This window comes from Equus asinus, chromosome 7, assembly GCF_041296235.1.
Source record: "Equus asinus isolate D_3611 breed Donkey chromosome 7, EquAss-T2T_v2, whole genome shotgun sequence".
Classification (NCBI taxonomy): domain Eukaryota; kingdom Metazoa; phylum Chordata; class Mammalia; order Perissodactyla; family Equidae; genus Equus; species Equus asinus.
In genome coordinates this window covers 80,339,239-80,357,037 of record NC_091796.1, presented here as the reverse complement: position 1 = coordinate 80,357,037, position 17,799 = coordinate 80,339,239, and the positions used below count along the sequence as shown (strand labels likewise).

General features: G+C 38.7%; 1 protein-coding gene across 15 annotated transcripts in view; it reads right to left on the bottom strand.

Annotated features, from left to right (window-relative positions):
• The window catches only part of SIPA1L1 (signal induced proliferation associated 1 like 1), a 360,159-nt gene that overhangs the window by 176,013 nt on the left and 166,347 nt on the right, over window positions 1-17,799 (bottom strand). The gene's annotated exons all lie outside the window — the stretch shown is intronic.

The window sequence follows — 17,799 nt, the reverse complement described above, 5'->3', positions numbered from 1 at the left end:
AGAAGTTTGCAGATGAGAAGACTCAGTACGATCAAAACGTCTATTCTCCACAACTTGAAAATAGGTTCGATGAAATTCCAGTCAAAATCTAGCAGGCATTTATGAAAAAAAAAGGTAAGTTGATCCTAAAATTTGTATGAAAATGCAAAACATCCATCATGATCAAAGTAGGAAAAACAGGAACCAAGCTGCAGGACTTAATTATCTGATTTCAACACTTACTGTAAAGCTACTTCATGAAGGGGTTGAGAACAGGCCTCCCCAAGATGTGCCACTTTGGCATGTAGAATGTTTTGTGTTAAAGGTAATCAAGACCCTGCGAGCTCAAGAGAGACTTTTACCTCTCCCATAAAGAATTTAAATCGGGGGGCTTGCCCATAATCACAGTTGCTACCAGAAATACATTTTTATGACCTATCTGTATGGCAAGGCAAACCTCTAATTTATTGAACATCTGCTCTTCTTATCATTGTGTGACTTACCTCCTCCCCTCTAAAGCCTCAGGCCCTATCCCATTCCTTAGCTCAAGATGGCAAATATACCTGATCTTATCTTTTTTATCTTGGAACCTCTTATGTATGTGCAGTCTCTGACCCTCTCATGTATGTGAGGTTCCCATATGAACAGAATCAACTCTGATTTTCTCCTATTAATCTGTCTCATGCAAATTTAATTCTTAGGCCAGCCAGAAGAACCCAGAAGCACAGAGGAAAATTTCTATCTCCTCACCGTGGGCGTAGTCACCAGGTAAACTTTTCAGGCTGACCTCTGAGACTGCTGCAGCTGACATCATGGGACATCTGACAAACACCAGCGGAAGGCAAGAGTTCTTGCCCTGTCCGTCTCCCGGCTCTCCGCCTGCTACAGGGTCTACAGGAAGCGAGGATGCTAAGAGTCTTTTTTTCTCTTTTCTAATTTAGATTAGCAGGGGAAAATATTTGTAAAATTAGATTCTTGGGCACAAAGCAATTCTGCTAAAGATACGGAATGAGTACTCTTGTTTTTTTATTACCTCATCTCTTCCAGAGATGGTCATTATTTTGTTTTGTTTCCAGCAGCTAGAGGATGCACATGCATCTGGCAGGCAGCCAAGCAGGCTTAGGGAATCTGAAAAAAAATTGGGTGAACTTTTGGCTCGGCAAGTTACTCTATTCTGTTAAAAATGAAGGAGGAAGGGAGGGAGACACGGGATTCACTGTGTTTTGGAATGGCTGTTTAAAAACAGGGCCCCCCATAATTACTGCCTTTACTTTCTTAGGCTAACTCTGGAGCAAACTTTTTGGATTTTTGGAGGCCTGCATCATTTGCATTCTCCTTTGGGGACGCCTCTTGTGTCCATGGTTAAGCCATAAAAAGGCTTATTGATTTGAATCACTATTAAAATCCTACTCATCAATGGCCAGACAATGGATCCTTTGAATCGGAAAAAATTTGTAGACAGTTCTCATATTGGTATAATGCCAGCCATTAAGACTCCCTTAATAAGATGGAAGCACAGAAATTAGAACAAAAATCAAAGTTCACTCAGACCTCTTCCTATTTGCTTTCAGACACTGCAGATATTATAGAAATCAGGACATTGGAAGTACAATTGTCTGGTACTTAAGAAGAAAAGGAAAAAATATATATAACAGCCAGACTTAGGGACTCCCTTACAAGACAAAAGAATAGAAAATTAGACTTAAAAATCCAATGTGAAACCCTGTTCTGAAAATCTGGCCCCATCTGCCTATTTTAACTTCCTTTTTTTTCCTGCAAGATTTACAGAAAGTTCTCCAGCCTAATCTCTGAGAGCACACAGGTTACTCATGGAAGTACTGAAAGCCAGAAAGTGAATTTAGCAGGAGCACCCGGGACAGGCAGTATGGCTCACTTTGCTGGCCTCTGTCATCAGGCTCTGCCAGCTGCAGACCTTTCTATGCAATATCTTCACTGGATGTATCCTAGATGACCACACGAGGAATTTGTGTCCTTGGGACAACAGCAGATCTTTTGAATTAGAAAACCTTTTACCTCCACTTTCAGAAGATCCAACCAAATGCAGAAAAAAACTAGAAAGACCAGTGGCCATTCTGTAGTGTCCAGTCAGAGAGGAGAACAAAATTTCATGTCTTTGCCTTTCCAAATTCAGACTCACTGGTTACTCACCCTTTCTGTCCCAGAGATAGCCATTGCCTTCTTGCTACTCTTATTTTGTGTCCCAAAGGCTTGGCTTGGCTTTCTGCCTGCCTGGGACATGCAGGCTGTCGGTTCTTTCTTTTGGCTATCCTTGGGAGTGACTCTTGATCTTGGGAAGGTAGTAACCTTTGAGGGTGCCTCTTGGGTCCATGGAGTTGTTTAATACAACCAGAAATATTCACTCTGTTTGTCCCCGCTGAAAACTGGCAAGATATTTAGAACGATTTTTCTTTTTCTAAGATTGGCTCTGAGCTAACATCTGTTGCCAATATTTTTTTTTTTACTTCTACTCCCCAAAGCCCCCCAGTACATAGTTGTATATTCTAGTCGTAGGTCCTTCTAGTTGTGCCATGTGGGATGCCACCTCAGCATGTCTTGATGAGTGATGCTAGGTCCGCGCCCAGAATCCAAACTGGCGAAACCCTGGACCACCGAAGCCGAGTGCATGAACTTAACCACTCGGCCATGGGGCTGGCCCCTAGAAGGATTTTGTTTAGTAGCTCTATGGTCAAAAATTGGCCAAATTGGAAGCTGATATTCAGAGTCTGACAGGATTTTTTTTATAGGCCTTCTTCCCTAAGTTAAAATAAAACTATGTGCCGAGGAAAAGAAGGAAATAGGGATGACATTGTTAACAGGAAGATCAATCAATAATGTCATTTAAGTTACAATCCAGGTTCTGAGGAACTGAGAGCAACTGTGTTCATCCTACAAACCTTTGGAAAACTGGAAATGCAGCTCTAGAGGCAGTTCAGATTCCAACTATTTCCTTTCATTAACCCCCCCGCCCACCACCACCCCATTTATCTCAAAACGCTTGTAACCTCTCTGGGAACTCTCATCTAAACTATCCCCAATTCCTAAGACTGAAGGAAAAAAAGAGGCAAATGGCTATAGAAGCCCCCTGTCCAAAATCTAGCATCTTAAGTGTCTTCTCCTCAAATATCAGTAGGAAAAAAAAGCTTTAGCCATCTAAGCCATTAATTTATTCTATCTGCCAGAAACACAATTTGGATCCAACTATTCTTTCATAACTAGTAAGCTTTGTTTAACTGTACCTGATCATGGCAATAATTTTAAAACAATAGCTATGGGGTTTCTATGCATTTGTGTATATATATGTGTGTGTTTCAAACGTGGGATCTTTTTCTACCTCTGAATGGTATTATCAAAATTAATTTCTAGAGAACTCTATTAATTGGCTTAAAAACAAACAAATGCTGTAATAAATTGAGTATACTCTCAAAAATATAATAGAAGCTGACCCAAATGTTTTTCAAGTTAATATGATATAAAATAATCTTTGGTAAATAAAAGCTTGTTGAAGTTTGTTGGTTTAATTAAAATAGGCAGGTCTTCAGAGTTATCAGCATTGGATATAACGTAGACATGCAATTTTTATTCTACCTGGGTTATTAGTCAAATAAGCTCATGTTATCTCTGCTACTAAATTTGTCAGCAAAAAAAGCCACAACAATAATAACTTAAGATGATAGCTAACTGCTTTTACGTCTTATGAAATTTTCATGAATAATCTACGTATGACTTAACCACAAACGAATTAACTAGATGTTAACGTAATAAGAATCTTTAGGTGCAGTAATTATATTTTACAGTATGTGTACTTAAAAATAGCTTCCAAAATCTTTTTGGTAACTTGAAACTTTAGAGTTTTGCTAAGTTAAGTAAAATCATGAAAATTCATTGAATGTCTAGTTCATTTCCAAATAAGATAAAATACTGAAACATTAATTGCTAAACAAGTCTAAGTTTACCTACTTTTGACCTCTTACGACAAAGAAACTAAAAGATAAATTTGAGTCTGTTAGTAAACATGTCGTGCTTTATTTAAAGATTGTACCATGAAGAAGCACGTATGTAGAAACTATGAAAGGAATCAAATTTGCTGGTCTAAAGAATGCTGGTATGGCAGACAGTTGCTTACTTCTTAGTTTTTAATGGAAATTAAGGTTTCTGAAGGTTAAAAGTTCTAACTAATGTACATAATCAAAACTAGTAAAATAATAAGGGAAACATTTTAGTATAAAATGTGTATCTTCAACAACAAAAAAAACCCTTACCTGTGTGGTTAAGTTAGCTAAAACTAAATTGTTCTTTTAAGAATTTATGAAAACAAGCTTTTGGGGCCGGCCCAGTGGCACAGCGGTTAAGTTCACAGGTTCTGCTTCTCAGCTGCCTGGGGTTTGCCAGTTCGGATCCCAGGTGTGGACATGGCACCACTTGGCAAACACCATGCTGTGGCAGGCAGCCCACGTATAAAGTAGAGGAAGATGGGCATGGACGTTAGCTCAGGACCAGTCTTCCTCAGCAAAAAGAGGAGGATTGGCAGTAGTTAGCTGAGGGCTAATCTTCCTCAAAAAAAATAAATAAATAAATAAAAATAAGCTTTAGGGGCCAGCCCCGTGGCCGAGTGGTTAAGTTTGCATGCTCTGCTTCAGCAGCCCACGTTTTCACCAGTTTAGGTCCTGGGCTCAGACATGGCACCGCTCATCAGGCCATGCTGAGGCGGCATCCCACATGCCACAACTAGAAGGACCTACAACTAAATAATATGCAACTATGTACCGGGGGGATGTGGAGAGAAAAAGAAGAAGAAAAGAAAAAGAAGATTGGCAATAGATGTTAGCTCAGGTGCCAATCTTAAAAAAAAAAAGCTTTAATATCAATAATGTATTTATATAAAACTGGAACAATTTTCTTTTCATCTCTTAAAAAAATAAAGTATTCTTGGAATATTGGTCTGCTCCTGATAAGAGATTATAAAAGGTTTTTCCTTATCTTTTTGTGTTTTATCAGAACTATTTCTTGTGCTTTATGTTAAAAGTTGAATCTCTTCTATTAAAGGAGCTAAGGTTTTATGGCTACATAACCTTCTACATTTGTCTTTGAAATCTTTTTGTCCCTTTGTTTAATTTATTAAGTAATAAGTTCCATAACGATCTGTGATCCCATTTAACTGTTTTAAAACCTCTTTGATATTTTTGATGAACTTCCCAAAATCAAATTCTAAATGAAGTCTTTTTTGATCTCTAGCTACCTTTGGGATTTTTCAGAGGATCCCTGAAACACCTCAAAAGATTTATTCTCTCTCCTTAGAAAAGTGGATAAACCAATCAGGCTTATTTGACATGTTAAATTACATGGGAAGCATTGTCTAATAACAAATAACACTAAGCCTTCTTTTATGTTGCATCTGTGTATATTATAAGAGTTCCAGAAATTCTGTGAAATTTCTGGAAGTCTAGTATGTCCTGGTATAAAATGTTATCTGTCATCAAAATTGAGGCTCACACTAAAAAAGACTGAACCTAAAATCAGGAGAGCATCTTAGATGACTTTCATGTAAAATCAGCAACAACAGAATCTATAAAGGCTATGATACATGTGGATAAAGTCCATTCTGCTTTAGTGCAAAAAAAACAAAAAGAAAAATGACCCCTTATTGCCAGACTTTTGCCATCCTGATATCCTTGTAACATGACAACAATCTGCTCCTGAATCAGAGAAATTAAGGTGGGTAAACATGGCTATAAATTAAACAAACACTCTGGGCTATGGCAAATCCAAGATGGCCACTTGGTTCTTCCCAGCTCCTTGGCAAACATCATTTTTCAGTTTTTACATTCTTTCACTCACAATATGAAAAACTATTTCCATCCCAAAAGGTCTCAGAACTCCTCCCTCTGGTCCTTTGAGCACCTGCAGCTGGACTTCATTCAACTGCCACTTACTATGTGTTATCAATACCTTCTTGTTATTGTATGTATGTTTTCCAGATGGGTGAAGGCTTCCCTTGCTGCAAAGCTGATGCCCTCACAATGGCAAAGAAAACCGTTAGAAAATGTGTTTCTCCCTTGGGATATACCTTCCACAATCTCCAGTGATCAAGGTACCCACTTCACTGGGCAAATCATATGAGCCTTAACAAAAAACCTGCAAACTTCTTGGTATTATCATGGTTCCTATCACCCTCAACATCAGACAAAGTCAAGAAACTAACAGAAAAACTGGATTCAAGCAGAACGAGGATTAATTACAAAGGACCAAATGAACTGCAAAATATGCTCATAATTTTTATGACTTTTTGTCTGAAATATTACTGTTTTTTTAATCCTTTGTTTTCCAGATATAATGAAATTATTTTCCTCTTAATCTAAATATGATGACAGCAATTGGTAAATTATACTTTTGTAAGCAGAATTAAAACATTTACCTTTTTCTCCCTATCTGATCTCTTCAGAATTCAGAAATTTAGTAAGTATTCTTCTTTTCATTGCTATATAGTTATTTGCATATGTTCAATAAGAATCTGTTCTCCTTATAGCAGGACACAATTGGAAACTGGTTATATTACTAAGGCTTGGAATGTCATATTTAAGAGAGAATGTACATAGACTCAGCTATGACCAGACAGCTTTAAGGAACCAAGATTGACTTTATGGAGCCAATAAAGCCCCTTGGAAATACTGGCCTGGTACCTAGCTTATAGGGTTCCCATCAGCCTTACCAGGTGAGTAAGGAAAGTCATTTCTTTGCAGGTGCAGGACCTCAGGATATTTTGGGAACCTTGAGAAGAGAGGAAGTCATCCAAATCTATAGATATCATGGTAAGTCTGATGGCAAGTCCTTGGCTTGGCTTCCCGGCTTGGAGAGGCTTTTAAAAGTTCCATCTGGAGATTACTTATGAAAAGTTCCAGCAACGCAGATTTAAAAGAGCCTATATGATCAATCACTATTATTGCTTCACTTATGAAAATAATAGTCCAAGTTTCTTGAAACTAGACTTATTTTAGAAACAAATTACCCTTACTGTGATTATCTTTGATAAAAATGGAGGTGATTTTAGAGAGAAAAATTAGGTTTCAAAAGAAACTATAATACGCCTTTGTGGATATTAGATTCTAGTGCTATTCACTGTCTGTTAAGGTTTTGTTTATTACCTATAAACTGGACTGGGTCCAGAATTCTTCCAGGTTCCTCCAATATCAGGCTACAACCCTCCAAAATGACGTATCCAATCTTTTCCCAACTTTTGACTTGGCATCATTGAGAACTAAAACTGCCCTTTTTCTTGAAGCCCTGCAAACTGAAGCTGAACAACCCGATATGGATTTCAGATAAATCATCACAATGGTTTATGTATGGACAATTTTTAATGCCAATTGCTGTATGGACCACTTGGAAAGATCATCAGAGACATTTAAACTGCAAACAAGAAAAATCTGTCAGACGGCCACTGCCTGCCCTCACTCCATCTGAAAATGCCTGACAGATATCTAGAAATCTCTTTGGCTGGCTGCCATAGAACTCAGAAATTTGGATTATAGTCTGCTTCAGTCATTAACCATTGCTTTTCTTTTGTTTCCTAGAAATGCCTCTTATTAAATACCTGATTGCTTGCACCATTTGGGAGCCCACCTGCATCACTGCCTCCTGAAGCTGGACAGCTATTACTTAATTGGACTGACCTATTCTCTAAACTGAGAGTCTGGTTCACTGAGATGGGGGGAACAATAAGCGATAAGGGAACAATCTATCAACTCAACTCCTGAAATTCGAAACTTCTCATGAAGCTTCAAAGGCAGGACTGAAAGGGTTCAGAACAGGCCTCCCCAAGATATACCACTTTGGCATGTGGAATATTTTGAGCTAAAGGCGATCAAGACCCTGTGGACTTAAGAGAAACTTTTATCTCTCCCTTAAAGAATTTAAATTGGGGGCCTTGCCCATAAGAAGTATTATTAACAGAAACTAACTTTTATTATCTATCTGTATGGCAGGATAAACCTCTAATTACTGAACATCTGCTCTTCTTATCATCCTGTGAATTATCTTCCTCCTCCCTAAGCCTCAGGCCCCCATCCCATTCACTAGCCAAGATGGCATGTATATCTCGTTTTACCATTTTTGTCTTGCAACCTTTCATGTATGTGGGGTCTCTGACCCTCTTATGTACGTAGGGTTCCCATCCATACGCAATTAAATTTGATTTTCTCCTATTAATCCATCTCATGTCAATTTAATTCTTAAACCAGCCAGAAGAACCTAGAAGGGTAGAGGAAAATTTCTTCCTCTCCCACAATACAGTACTCAAGACAGTGTATAATTGGCATAAGAACAGACAAACAGACCAGTGGAATGGAAAGAGTCCAGGAATAGACTCACACATATATGGTCAATTGAGTTTCAACCAAGGCACCAACTCAATTCAATAGGAAGTCTTCTTAATCAATGATATTAGATATACATATGAGGAAAAAAAAAACCCTCAACAGTTACCTTATTTCATATACAAAAAAATTAAAGATAGGTTATCAACCTAAATGTAAAAGATAAAACCCTAAAGCATCTTTAAGTAAATATAGGAAAATATTTTCCCAACATTTGATAAGCAAGGATTTCTTAGATAACACACAGTAAAGCAGTAACCATGAAAAATGATAAAATAGACTTAAAATTAAACTTTCTGCTCAAGAGACACCATTAAGAGTACATGTATTTATTACCAAAATATATAGTATATATTTTAATATACATTTAAAATCTTACAAATCGACAATAAAAAGATAATTCAATAATAATTTAGAAAAACAGCAAAGACTTGAAAAAGACACTCCGCAAAAACAGATATATGAATGGCCAATAAGCACATGAAAAGATGCCCAAAATCATTAGTCATCAGGAAAATGCAAATTAAAATCACAATGAGATACCTTTTCACATTCACCCTACCAGAATGGCTGAAATTTTTAAAAAGGAAGGAAAAAAAATTGACAATACCAAATGCTAGTAAGAACATGGAGCAACTAGAACTTCATAAATTGCTGGAGCAAGGATAAATGGCACAACCACTTTGGAAAACAGTTTGGAAGTTTCTTATATAGTAAAACATACATCTACTCTATGAGCCAACAACTCTTTTCCTATGCATTTACCCAAGAGAAATGAAAACACATGTCCACAAAATGACTTCACAAGAATGCTTATAGCAGCCTTATTCATAAAAGTCAATAACTAGAAACAACCCAAATCTTAAAAACACTTAAGATTTACTCATTTTATTGCATATAGATTATAGCTAACAAAATAAAACAAAACAATTTTAAGAAGAAAGAATAAAGGTACTAAAAAGTGATGGAGCAATCTTTCCCCTCCCCCACTGGAAACAGGAAAGAGAGCTTGAGAGAAACCTGAGGGGCATGGGGAGATTTGTGCTGGAAAGAGAAAGAGTGCTGAAGGATGTTTACAGGCAAAGAAAAAGCATGAAGAGATGAGGCGGAGGAGAGAATGGAATGACATGACTAGAGGATTGACATCTAGAGAAGGCGAGAGGACCACAGGACAGACAGGATAAAGAGGTGAACTGCGGAAAGGAGTAGGAGGTCATAAAGCATGGAGTGAAGAACAGACAAGAGAGGAAATAAGGAGCTGGCATTTTGGGAAGTAGGTTCAGTCTCCCACAGGGTGGTTCCACGGGCTTGCCATGGAGCTGTCTTTGACTCCTTCCTCTCTCTTAACCCAAGAGTCAATCAATTACTACTGACCCTTGGGTGTTTTTCAATTCCTTTGTGCCACTCAACGGAAACTGCATTGAAAGGAGAATCTCAAGTTATGACTGTGTAACGGCTATAATACTTGCCCAACATAATGAGAGAATATCTGGCAAAAGACTAGAATCTTTCTTTTGAATGATGTATGCATTGTGTCAACATGGACTAACTTTTATAGAAAGTATGCAAAGGCCCGCCTGTTTCCTGCTCTTTAAATGACTTATTTTGCTAATTTTAACAAATAATTATGCATCTGGGCTGTTATTTACCTATCCTTAAACTAGAGATGTCACAGACTAATAAACATTAGAATCCTTAGATTAGCCAAACATTCTAAATATGGAACATGCTCTCTAGGTTAATTTCCTCACCCACAGGTGAAAAGTAACATTCAATAAATGGTCCAATAAAGGAGCTAATTCACCTCACAGGGCACAGAGACTAATACTCACTAGAGGTGGGATAAGAAACTGCCTTCCACGTAGCACAAGTCTGGTTGCTGTTAAAGCTACAACTTCGACTTTCTTTTCTCAATACATTTGAGCTATCTTTTTGAAAACTACATGATTTTACCCTAATTACAAACAATTTAAAATGTCTAAATAACCGTTAAGTTTAAACATCATCTCTCTTTCGAAGGAGGAGAATTCTATCCTAACAAGAGTTGAAATGTTTTCATCAGGGTGAATCAAGTGTTGCCACTACTACCGTATCCCTCTTTTTCTTATTCAGCAAAGACATCACTTCCAAGATAACTGATAACTTCTTTGTTAGTAGCTAAATCCAAAATTCCTAAAAACAAAGTCTATGAATCAACTTTATCTCAGCCTTTAACAGAATTTGATTTCAACATATACTGGAAAGTAAACAAGAGACAACATGAGCTCAGAAACGTCCCTCTGATCACGCAGTCTTACAACACACAGTAAGCACCCCATCGCTTCCCCTCAGCGGAACAAGCCACTGACAGAGAGCCATTAGCGTTCTGAAACAAGTTCAGGAGGCTTGTCAATGTAAACTATCGGCCAGCTACAAGGAACGTCAAATCTCCATGATACAGTAGTTTCAGAGCTTCCTATTAGAGTCAGCACAGGTTTACGATGAAATGCAAGAAAGCATTTCTGATGAGGTGGCTGCTGCCAATGCAGAAGCAGTTTTAGGCCTGCTTCCAAATGTGACATGGCATCGTCTCATGGAACAAGGTGCCCGTTCAGATAATGTCTGCAGCAGGACCAGCATCTCTTCACCATAGGGGATTGGGGACTTCAAACAAACAGTTCTGCTTTCTAGTTACTCCAGGAGAGAGGGGATGGAAACATCTTTTTCTCCCTCTTAATTCTCCTTGCGAGTTATACTTGCTGTAGTCCAGGTCACAACTCTCGGGAGAACAGTGTCTCACGTCGATAAACACAAACTGAAAAGCCTGATGGCAAAGAGCTAAATCACACACAAAAAAGCAGTTGTTCTGTATAAAAGTCCCACAAAGGCTCCAAGTCCATCTGTCAGAGAAACAGTCCTCTCACTGAATAAGAAGAGAGATTAAGTCTCTCTGAAATAGTAATTACAAAAGCCAGTTATTTTTCGTACAGCCAGGAGCCTCAAGGTCATTGCCAATGGAAACTTACTGCCATAGATAAAGAGCAGCGATTCCTCTATTTGTAAATATCATGTAATACCAATAACTCATTTTAATGCAATATATGCTATATTTGTTTAATGTGCAAATCATTTTCTTTTGCAAAAGGTCCAAGCAGGTAAAAGCCGGACTAAGCAAGAAACAGCTATTCCCTGGAAACGAGATTGTCAAAAGCAGCCGGTTCTCGGATGGAGGTCATGAACTAAACAGACAATGTTTATAGTCAGTCACTCAAGCAGAGAATAATAGTAATGACAATACCCTCTCCCATTTACAATGCTTTAAAGTTTACCAGAGAGCATTTTTGTACTCATTATCTCATTTGGGAAAATGGGCCAAGTCCACACAGGACTACAGGGAGCATTGCAGCACCAAACAGAGCCTTCTGAAGGTCACAGGAGAAACAATGTGGTCCTCTGCCCCTGGAGGAAAAACACTAACAAAATCAAAGTAACTGCCTCTTCACTTGTGCTGAAAAACATTTGAGAAACAGTAACCAAGACGCTATCTTGTAGACCCACACATTCTCCCAGATTCGAAGGCAACACGCCATGCCTGCAGGTAGTGCTAGGCCAGATTCAACAAACACAACCAAAAAGAGCGGGTCTGGAAAAGAAAGAAAGGAAGACGGTAACTACTTAGGAAATCAGACTTTTCTTTTCTCTCTCCTCTCTCTCTTTCTTTCTTTCATTTTTTGGTGTTTTTCAAGCATTGAAACTTATAACAATGGGCCTACTTTGCCTTTCTGTATCCAGAAATACCAGAAAACTCCAAAAAGCTCCATGATTCTGCCTCTGTTTTATAACACTAGGAAGAAAGTGCCCTTGACAAGGTAGTTTAGAGACTTGATAGATAATAGGGACAGAGAGATCTGAGGCAGCAACTGGAGAAGGGAGAAGAGAAATCCTCCAGCATTCAGACCCCTTCTATCAAACACACCAGATTAACCGCCTTCCTTGCCAAGGATGATATCCCTCCGTACCAGTGAAAGGATTCCCCAAGGCAGTGATTCCAACCAGGGGTTTCACACCACCTCTACGAGACTCCAAGAATCTCAAAGAATACAACAAAATTTCAGAACAAAATTTTAATTCAACTCATTTGTGGAGGGCTGATGTACCACAAAAAGTGAACGTAAGAATGGTGAGCAACGGCATCTCTGGGAACTAGACAATAGTGCACATTCTTATTTTGAAACTTGAAGAGAAAATAACTTCTCACACTTCTCATTCTTCCAAAGAAAATGAGAGATCCTAGAGTATAATAGTAAGGAAGAGGATTCAATTTTTCTTAAAAAAAAAAAACAAGTTCCACTTATTTCATAGCCTCCTCACAGAATTAATAAGGAGGAATTCGTCTGGTAGGAATTAGAATGGCTATTTGAAGGGGCTAACAGCCTATTTTTTTCCTGCAGTTAAGTCAGCAAATCAGTCAGACTTTCTATTAACTGAGCATCTACTATGAGGAAAACACTGACAAGTTAGCTATTGCTCAAAATCTGTCCTCAGACCTTGGTCAGAAAATGATAGCTACCTGGTGCCATTCACGTCAACAGAAAAAGTTAAAAGAGCAGTGGTAGAGTTAGCAACTTCTCTTTGGTGTTTGACTTTTTTAGACTACAAGTTCTTCACTTGAACTCTTTTCTCTAATATTCTTCCCAGATTGGTGGTCCATCACTTCATTCTTTACTTGAACTTGGTTTTATTCCCAGCCTCCACTTAGAACGGAACAAAGTCAAACCTACCTATCAACCTCTCTCTCTCTTTCTCTCTCTCTCTCATAAAAAAAGAAGAAAATGGAGATGGAGAAGGAAAAAGATAGCCCGCTTTGAAAAGGAATGAGAATGAGGATTGGGAGACCAACTGAAAACGATTTATCCAAATTCTTTTGAAAAAGAGATCACACTGGAATCTTATCTAAAACAAAAAACCTCTCAAGCTGCCTTGTGTCAGAGAAGTAAACCAAGAATCAGTAACCCACTGACAGTGTGTAACTTGTTAAGAGTCCAAGAAGCAAATAAACAAATAGGGAGGGTTCTTCATTTATGGCATTAACACTGGGGCTGAGAACAGTTAACTGAAATAAATCTGATGCGTGCCATGCAAGAAAACCAACTTACACACAATTCCAACATGTGGATAAAAAGACAACAGGCGGCCGGCCAGGTGGCATAGTGGTTAAGTTCACGCGCTCCTGGTCGGTGGCCCAGGGTTCACAGGTTTGGATCCCAGGGGCGTGGACCTAGTGCCACTCGTCAAGCCACACTGTGGTGACATCCCACATTAAAATAGGGGAAGACTGGCACAGATGTTAACTCAAGGCCAATCTTCCTCACACACACACACAAAAAACAGACAACAGTTCAGAACCACCGAACATGATCACACAAAATTTCAATGCCCCACGATGTCATTCATAAGTAAAACAGGTAGGAAAGATAAGATTACGATTTATTAATGACAGTATTTTGAAAACAAATTAAAATTTGCTTTCTTTAATGATTTAGATACTAAGATCTCAATTTGATGCTTAAAACTAGAAACACATTATGACACAAATGTACCAAAGTTTGAGTGTTTTCTAACAATACAAACTTATAAAATAATCTAAAACTTGGCAATATTTGCCTAATAAAATTCAAATCAGTGTCTCAAAGGAAGGGACTGCAATCGCAAAAGTGAACTCCAGCAAGTGCTGCTGTATGACCGAAGGATCTCCAAAGACAGTGTGAGGTACTTACTAACATTAACAGCTGCTGAAACACATTCTTTTAAAAATCCTCATTTTCTTCCAGGGGTGGAGTTTCCCAAAGAATTCCAGGCTAAAATCTAAACGGACACAGCGCCAAAAGTGAGTGATACCACAAAGTGCAGACTTCCTTTAAAATGACTTTCACACTCTTTTCTCGGAAGAGAGGACAAAGGACAAAGCTCTCATCACTGCTCTGTTTACACCACAATGGCTTCAGGACAAGAAACTGTGGGGGTCATTACTGGCCAACTGGCTGAAGTGCATCATTGCTCATGGAGAATGCCTCTGTTAAGGACAGGCACTTAAAAGAAGCCCACTGGCAGCTAAGAGGGCTGTGGCATACCAGGTTATTTTGAGCCTCGAGAAGGAGGCCAGCAAACAAATGCTCAGAAACCAACAAAACACCACAAAGGACAAATTCTTTCAGAATCAGGAAGACGTGTGTTGCTTACTTGAGTCTTTGTGGTGTGATGATATGAAAACCAGACAATAACCCAAGTCATTGTAAACTGAAGCACCAAGCGGGATAGAGATCTGCGTCAGTGCAGAATTCCAGTGAGGTTTGCAATGCGGCATTGTGAAGTTACCTGAGGCTGTTACAGAAAGAAGGGAGCAGAGAAAAGAGTCACACCAGATAGAAGGTGGCAGGGGACAGACAGACCGTAATGGAAAAAAAAATCCAGGAGGACTCTGACACTCAATTATCCCTGGGAAATGACCACATGCAGCCTCTGGTCACTGGACTCTCCTCTCTCATCTTTCTATCAGAGGAGCAGAGGGCATTTCTTTTAAAAGTGTATCATTCTTCTACTCTTTCTATATAGCAGTTTATTTCACAGGGCTCCTTCCCTTAAAAACTAAAACAGCAACACCTCATACCTACATAGAGAAACATGCCCTACACAAGAAAATCTCTCCCTAAAAATCATTGGGAACAAAAGTTTACAGCTTCTCCTTAAAGAGGCTCTCTCCTTATCCTATGATGAAATGGAGACGACCTGCGGAAATAAATACTAGCAGTTTAGATGATATTAACTCTAACACATACCATATATAAGTATTTAAGAGTTTCTGGGTGCCACCACCTTCAGTCAGTCCTTATTAATAATTGGCATGGGGTTTTTTCCATTTTTAATGGTGTGCTCTGAGAACATGTTATTAGCGAATGTCAATAACAGCTACTTTTGGATGGTAAGATTACAGATGGTTTTCATTTTCAACTTTACGTTTATCTGCCTTTTCTACATTTTCACAAGTATGTATTATTTTTATAAAATCTACTTTTAAAATTTGCTGGGGAACAAAGTGTTGTGAGATTTTCTTGATGTTTTGAACAAATACAACTGAATGGATCCCAAATGATCATCAAAATATAATTAAAAGATGAAAATATAGCAGCAATGAATACTGGCCCTTGGCCTCAATCTTTACAACCAACAAGCTATACTTGCAGAGTGGACTGACAGCCACTGCTATCTCCATCTTTAAATGAGGCCACTATGTAGTACTACAATGGGAGTATCACCAAATTTTAGGGATGGGGCCAAATATTCAGACAGAAATAGAGACAGCTGGCCTATCTTCACACACTGTTTAGCAGAGCTTTCCAGATTACAGAAGGAGCACCTAACCCTACAGACCAGATTAATTCTACTTAATTGGTTTGAGAAGAAAATTTAAAAAAAAATAGAAAGAGGGTAGGAAGCTTTCAACAAGGATTAGCATTCAGTCCGAAAATTGAGATTTCATTTCCAGAAAGTTAAATAGCATCTGCTACTGAGGGGATGAGGTAGACTTAAATATAAAACTCCTTTAGTATATATATTTTTTTTCTTGAGGAAGATTTGCCCTGAGCTAACATCTGTTGCCAAACTTCCTTTTTTTTTTGCTTGAGGAAGATCAGTCCTGAGCTAACATCTGTGCCAATCTTCCTCTATTTTGTATGTGGGTTGCCAGCATAGCATGGATGACAAGTAGTGTAGGTCCACGCCTGGGATCTAAACCCGTGAACCCAGGCCGCCAAAGCAGAGCATGCTGAACTTAACCACCATGCCACGGGGCCGGCCCGTCCTTTAGATATTTATACGCTCATTAAGAACTCTGGAATTCTTGCCTGAGGTCTTACAATCACTGTACCCATTAACAATAGGTATCGACTGTCACGGAAGAAATAATTTACACAAAGAAATCTAAAAGCTATAAAGTGATGTTAAATTCCCAACAGAGTAAACCATTCACGCCCCTCTGTGTAGGTGTTGGCTAATGACCCAATTATTTACATAAAATGCAAATTAAGGGTAATATGGATGGGTGACTTTTATTTGGTACTAAAGCATGCTCTCTTGGCTCCTAATTGCAAAAAAAGATTAAGTGAAAGGTTAATTAGGTACTAAACAAGTCCTTATGACAAACAGGATCACAGTTCTCAGAGAACAGCACTCTTTATAAACACAGCCTAAATCGCTAACATGAAGGTCCTTGTGATTTATTTCAGGGAAAAGAGCTTAACTAACCATGTAATAAGGAATTTTATCAAGGGGATTCGTAGAAACACTTTACCAATCAGTTTCTCAGAAACTCACTCTACAGGCTTTCAACTTCACTCAGCAGATGTGCTAACAATAATTTATAACTTGAACACCTGATTTTCAACAACTCCAAAATGAATGTGACAATGTTTAACAAACAGCAATCCCCTAGATGGACACAGACAACCCCGCTCACGCGCATGCACGCACACCCACAGACACAGAACAGCAGCTACGTCTGCAAAACACAGAATGACATGGCGAGCTACGGCTTCCTCCACTTCCCGTCAAAAGACACATTCCTCTGAGATGCCCACTCACACCCATTCCAAAATGAAAATAAAGATTTATCCTCGTATTAAAAACTCAACTCATATCACAAGTTGGAAATCTGGTCTTTTTGCTATGGATTGGATAAATCTGCTCATCTCTTTAGAGCAGACACAGTAAGATGATTAAGTGCTGGGCAGGCCCCGAATGCACCATCAGAGAAAACCTAAAGAAAAACAATGAATTAAAAGGCTTACTTTCTGTCTAAGGAAAGTCTTCATTTTATCTTTATCCCTAAACGACTTGTAAATGTCCTCCACTTTCGAATGAATATGATTATTTTAAAGTTTTGATATAAAATAAATTGAAACAAAGTCAATTTATTATTTAGTGAAGACAAAAAAATGACTTTCACTGAATTCATTGCCAGGTACCTAGTGGGTCTCAATAAATCTGTTGACCCATCATTTTGAGAAAGGGAAGAAAAGGATATCAAAATTGCCTCCTAAATAGGAGAGAGATTGATGAGTGGGACAAGTTAGGAAGCAAAATGGAGCCAATGTAGGCTCCTGGGATTTCCCTCTAACCTCAGCTGTGCTGTGGGGGTTGAGCTGCAGCCCCAGGCAGCAAGCAGCCCCTGGAGGCCCCTTCCTGCAAGACGTGGTAGGAGGCGGAACTGGAGCTGGATGCAAGGCAACAGGTACCCCCCTCTTCACAAAGCAAAGCATCTAAAGCTCGGAGGAACGCTGTACAACAAACCCATGAAACCAGAACTGCTTACAAACGTCAAATATTCTACTCCTTTTCATTCCATCTAGGGAAGAAATTTGCTTCACAAGTGTATGTTTATCCTCTAGAATACTCT